Raw genomic sequence first — 6572 nt, forward strand, 5'->3', positions numbered from 1 at the left:
ATTAAGAATGTCTCTGAAGGGTACCGCAATCAGAGTATTATGTTTTACACTTTAGGAAAGACACATGAACCTGAGTGGTGTGTTCAGCTAGGCAATACATCCAACGGAATAGGTATGTGTTCCAAGTCTGTATTTAACATTTCAAAGGGTATTCCCTTCCACACCAGTAACATTATCATGGGTCATATGTGTAGTTACAAAAATCAATCCCTTAACAACACCATTAGTGAACTTACTACATACAGGAACACAACCTCTGGGATACTTGTGAGTAAACTTGTTAGTGCTGCATTTGAGGCTGGAACTGAACCCCAACGTAGTTCTCTAAGAAGTTTTTCATTGGGAAACAATACATACGTATGCTGTGCTAAAATTTGTTACCCATGGATCCCCGCAGGAGTGAAAGGATGGTGTTATTTAGCACAGTTGGTACCAGTCATGTCAGCCCTAGGCCAGAATCAGGAACATCACATACAAGTTACTTCAAGTCCAGTACATAGGTTAACTTATAAATACAAGAGAGAAACCCCACCTATGTTTTCTACTTCAGATAAGTCATGGACATGGTTTCCATACTGGACAGGATGGGGCATAACCATGATGGACAAATTAAATAACTACACTAGTTTAATAAATGATGTTATGGAAAAAAACTCCCAAGATATAGGACTACTCAATGTCGAGCTCAAAACAATTAGAAGACAACTAGAGTTACACGAATTGGCTATTGAAAGCATGAGTGCAGCTCTGACAGGTTTATGCGAAATGACCCAAGATTATGAATGTCGTGCATGGTTTCACAATACCAGCCTGGAAATCCCAGACTACTATGATGTTATTAGTCAACACCGAACACAGGTAAATGAATTAATGAAACAAGCAAGGGACATACCGTATATACTCGAGTATAAGTCGAGATTTTCAGCCTCTTTTTTGAGGCTGAAAGTGCCCCCCTCGGCTTATACTCGAGTCATCGCTGTCTGCCTGCTCGATCAGCGTGTCGAGCAGACAGACAGCGGACATTCTACCCTTCAAAAGCTGCGCCTCCGCCTCCGCCTTCGCCTGTGATAGGCGGAACACTGAATTTCCCAGCAGTCAGTGTTCCGCCTATCACGGACATCCGCTCATCCTCGTACTACGGACGAGGATGAGACGATGTCCGTGATAGGCGGAACACAGGCTGCTGGGAAATTCAGTGTTCCGCCTATCACAGGCGAAGGCGGAGGCGCGGCTTTTGAATTTTAGAATGGCCGCCGAGGCGCCGACGAAGAGCGGCGATCCTGGCAAGGCACGGGACGGAGGCAAGGCAAGGCACGGCACGGGACGGGACGGAGGCAAGGCACGACACGGGACGGAGGCAAGGAGGCAAGGCACGGCACGGGACGGAGGCAAGGAGGCAAGGCACGGCACGGGACGGAGGCAAGGAGGCAAGGCACGGGACGGAGGCTCGGGACACAGGCTCGGGACACAGGTAGGCTGGACACACACACACACACACACACACACACACACACACACGGACACACACACACAGGGATGGATGGATGGAGACACACACACACAGGGATGGATGGATGGATGGAGACACACACACACAGGGATGGATGGATGGATGGACACACACACACACAGGGATGGATGGATGGATGGACACACACACACACACACAGGGATGGATGGATGGATGGACACACACACACACAGGGATGGATGGACGGACACACAGGGATGGACGGACACACAGGGATGGACGGACACACAGGGATGGACGGACACACACACAGGGATGGACAGGCATGTCTCACCCTCGGCTTATACACGAGTCAATAAGTTTGCCAGTTTTTTTGGGGGTAAATTGGGGGCCTCGGCTTATATTCGGGTCGGCCTATACTCGAGTATATACGGTAGGTAATTATGGATGGAACCCCTTTTCTAGTTTGGGTTTAGGTGGAATGTTTTCATGGTTAAAGGACATAGTGATTATGATTATCATAGTACTATTGTTAGGATTGATAGGCTACCTGATTTTCAAGCTTATTCTACTTTGTATTAGCAAATGTACTACACCAGACCAACCTTCTCACGCATATACACAATATCTGCAGCTTTATGTAAATGAATATAACAAATGTAGCAAGAACCGTAGATTTCAGGAGGCTGCGGATCTGTAGAAGTCATTCCATGACTTAAGAGGGGGTTGAAAGGTTATGTTAAGCATCCATCTTGTTTCTGTCAGCCATCTTAATATTCACAAACTTCCATTTTACAATATGTACAGTTTGAACACCCCTTTAACTTCTCAGATAACTGTCTCAACATGAGATTCTTCTAACTCATGTGTTCTCACACACTTATCTATAACCTTCACACTGTTTCTCAGCATTCTTTTAGCTACAGAAGGAATTATGTATAGTTTTTTATCTTTTTCTTATATTAATTCAGCTAGCTGAGAAGAACAAAGAACAATAGCGTTTTGTCTTGACCAGCTGTAATCGTCTTGATGTCTACTGCGCATGTCTTATTCTGTATGACGTGAAATTTACTATATCAATCGCTTTGTAATAACTCAATACAATTAGTTCTTGAAGGACGCCATGGTGTGTGTGTGGTTTTGTCCTTCGAGAATTGATTCCAGATATATCTGAATTTATACAATACATTGGATCTAAGGTCTGAGAGGTTGAAGGGACCACCCTAGACACAGGATTAACCCTTTCAGGCATGTCCTTCATTTTTTTGTAATCCTCATGTTCAGGGTGAGGCCCATAAAAATGTTGAACTCCTCCAAATTGAGATCTCTCCACTCAAAGGGACGGGCATATGATGACTGGGGGTTATTGGCAATATACTGCTGGGCTTATAAATTTGTCTAGTCCACAACTAATTGCAGCAATGTGTCGGGCAAAAATAGATGAAAGAAATCAATCTCTGAAAAATTTTGGGTGTTGGTCTGCACACCTGGCTGTGCTGTGAAAGGGGGAATAATTGGTGATGCCGAGTTGGAAGGCAGTCATGTTGGGTTGGCAAGACCATCTGGCATATATGTAGAGGTCTTGGCTCTTGGGGGATGTGACACTCCAGTAGTTGGATTGGAATTTCCTGTGCTGGTACTCAGGCGTGAGGTGGCAGCACTGGTACTGGGTCTGAGCATTTGTTGGTGGGGCCCATCACTGGCGTCAAAGCCGGTACTAGGCATTTGTTCCCAGAGACTAAGGCTGGTGGCAGCGCTGGTACTGGGCCTAGGAATTTGTTCTTGGGGCCTATTGCTGGCGGTACTGGGCCTAGGAATATAATCCTGGTTTCCAGAGTTCGGTGCCCTTTTAAGAGGGACCCATTCTTCCTCCGAATAATTTGGCGATTCACTATTTGGGTTAAATGCCAAATTTCGGAATCAGAATTGGAATCTGATGAAAACTCCCCGTTGCTCTCATCGGTCATAGAGAGGATCTGGAATGCCTCCTCACTGGTGTATACTCTTTTGGACATGACGCTGATGGCTGTGTGACAGGTGACGGTCACTGATGGGCTGTGCGATGGGTGTCAGGTGACTTTTACTGATAGGTGATGGCGGTGTGACAGACCACAGACAGTGACCGGTGATGGTCACTGATGGCTGGCGGTCACTGATGGGTGATGGTCACTGATGGCTGGCAGTCACTGATGGGTGACGGGTGATGGCTGGCTGTCACCGATGGGTGACAGGTGATGAGTGATGGCTGGCAGTCACTGATGGATGACAGGTGATGGCTGATGGGTGACGGCTGGCGGTCACTGATGGCTGGCAGTCACTGATGGGTGACGGGTGATGTCTCGCAGCCACTGATGGGTGATGGCTGCCGGTCACTGATGGGTTACAGGTGATGGGTGATGGGTGATGGCTGGTGGTCACTGATGGGTGACGGGCGATGGCTGGCGGTCACTGATGGGTGACAGGTGATGGCTGGCGGTCACTGATGGGTAATGGGGGATGGGTGACAGGTGCACTGCTGACGGTCACTGATGGCAATCTCCTATGTGACAGGTGCACCTTATTGGGTGACTGTGGTGACTGTTGGGTGACAGATGACAATGCGGGGGGATTTGATAAGTGTGGTATTGGGGCAGACACTACAGAACACAGATCGGTAACTCACTGCTCCAGGCTCTTCTCTCCTCACACTGGAAATGGTGTGTGAGGCGAGAAGAGCTGGTAACAGCCAGTTAGCACTCTGTGTTTACATTTAGTGATCGGCTGTGAAAGGGTCACAGCCGATCACATGGGTAAACAGCCAGCCAATGGCTGTTTACCGGTGTCAGTGACGAGCAGTGTTCCCGGGGAACACGCCGCCACCGATGTGCATGTGCAGCGAGCTCGCGCGCATTAGCCGTTCACATTAGGGTGGAACCATCTGTGATCGGCCGTGACTTCATCACAGCCGATCACGTGGTAAACAGCCATGACCAATGGCTGTTCACCACCCGTGGTGGCGAGCGGTGTCCATTGACACGCCGCCACTGAAGGAGCAGGGATGCGCACGCACGATTGCGTGCATTCCCTGTTTAAACGGGAGGACGTCATATGACGCCCTCCCGCCACAAGAGCCACGCCGCCTGGCCATCATTTGACATCTGGCGGTCGGCAACAAGTTAATGCATTACATACATTAACAACAAAAAAAATGTGTGTGCAGCAGACCCACAACATAATATCTGAAGAAGAGATTGTCACCTCCTGTATCAAATAAATTAAATTTTTGCACTATTAAAGTTAATGGCCAAAAAGAAAAGCCCATTGGAGAACTTAGGAGACAGCTAAAATAAACACAAGCAGTAAATCAAATGAAATACTAGTTCAGTTTATAATAAAAATGTATTTAAAAAATGTTTCACACATTCGCTGGCAGATTAAAGCGGAGTTCCACCCTAAAGTGAAACTTCTGCTCATCGGATTCCCCCCTCCCTCCGGGATCACAATTGGCACCTTTCAGGGGGAGGGGGACACAGATACCTGTATAATCCAGGTATGTACACCCACTTCTGGGAATAGCTAGTGACAGCTAGCCGCAGATGCCCGCCGCCCCCCCCACATTGCATTCTGGGAAACACAACGGGGACCAGTGAAGACTCACGCATGTGCAGTAGGGAGCCAGGCAGTGAAGCTGCAACAGTTCACTTCCTGATTCCCTGGCCGAGGATGGTGGCGGGGGCAGCCGAGAGATGAGCGATTGCTCGTCATCTGCTGCCGACATCGCGGGCACCCTGGACAGGTAAGTGTCCATTAATTAAAAGTCAGCAGCTGCAGTATTTGTAGCTGCTGATTTTTAATATTTTTTTTTAAGGTGGCCCTCCTCTTTTAATTGCCCCCCCTAAAGTACTCCAGATAATTTTTACTCACTTCACAGGCGCTTTGGGGGGGGGGGGGGGGCAAGCTAGGACGGCCAGCTTCAAGTGCCGTCAAATTACTAGTTGAAAATTCGGCCTCAGCTCCAACTGAGGCCACATAGTTTGTAGCATTTTTGCAGAGATAACTGTGTAGAATGCAGCAGGCAAACACAATATGGTTCCGTTTATATTCCGCCATGTGGATTGGTGTCAGAAATAGGCGGAACCGGCTGCCCATTATTCTGAAAGCATTCTCCACCACTCTTCTGGCTCTGACCAGCCTGTAGTTAAAAACACTCTGGTTTGGGGTGAGGGTCGGAAATGGCCTCATGAGATGGTCATCTAGCCCAAACACTTAATCAGTGACAAATAGGGATGAGCTTCGTGTTCGAGTCAAACATACGTTCTACTTGAACATCGGCTGTTTGCCCGTTCGGCGAATTCCGAACGTTATGGACCGTTCCCGCCAAATTCGTGTGGCGCTCACGGCCCACAATGCACTGCGCTATCGCAGTGCATTGCTGGCTCATGATTGGCCAAGCATGCACTGTGACCCCGCTTGCTTGGCCAATCATAGCTCAGGCTGTGTAGTACACGCCCCACACTATATAAGGCCGCCAGCGCAGCGGCCTTGTGTAGTGTGTTGGCGTCTGTAGGAGTTAGTGGGTGTTCTGTGTACCTTCAACACAGTATACACCGTTCGTTATCGGCCGATTTTGCGTTCTTGCTATATCCACCTATATAGCTAACTATCTTGCTCTTTTTAAATAGAGCTTGCAGTCAGTTGCAGGAGATTGTGCGTGCTGTCTGCGTGCTCTGAACCCAGTATACACCGCTATATCCACCTATATAGCTAGCTATCTTGCTCGTTTTAAATAGAGCTTGCAGTCTGTTGTAGGAGATTGTGCATGCTGTCTGCGTGCTCTGAACCCAGTATACACCGCTATATCCACCTATATAGCTAACTATCTTGCTCGTTTTAAATAGAGCTTGCAGTCAGTTGTAGGAGATTGTGCGTGCTGTCTGCGTGCTCTGAACCCAGTATACACTGCTATATCCACCTATATAGCTAGCTATCTTGCTCGTTTTAAATAGAGCTTGCAGTCAGTTGTTGGAGATTGTGCGTGCTGTCTGCGTGCCCTGAACCCAGTATACACCGTTATATCCCCCTACATAGCTCTTCTCTAATTGAGCCATCTGCCATCTGCAGG

The sequence above is a fragment of the Lithobates pipiens genome, unplaced genomic scaffold, assembly GCF_037356315.1.
Source record: "Lithobates pipiens isolate NorthernLeopardFrog02 unplaced genomic scaffold, aLitPip1_a1.2 Scaffold_10, whole genome shotgun sequence".
Classification (NCBI taxonomy): domain Eukaryota; kingdom Metazoa; phylum Chordata; class Amphibia; order Anura; family Ranidae; genus Lithobates; species Lithobates pipiens.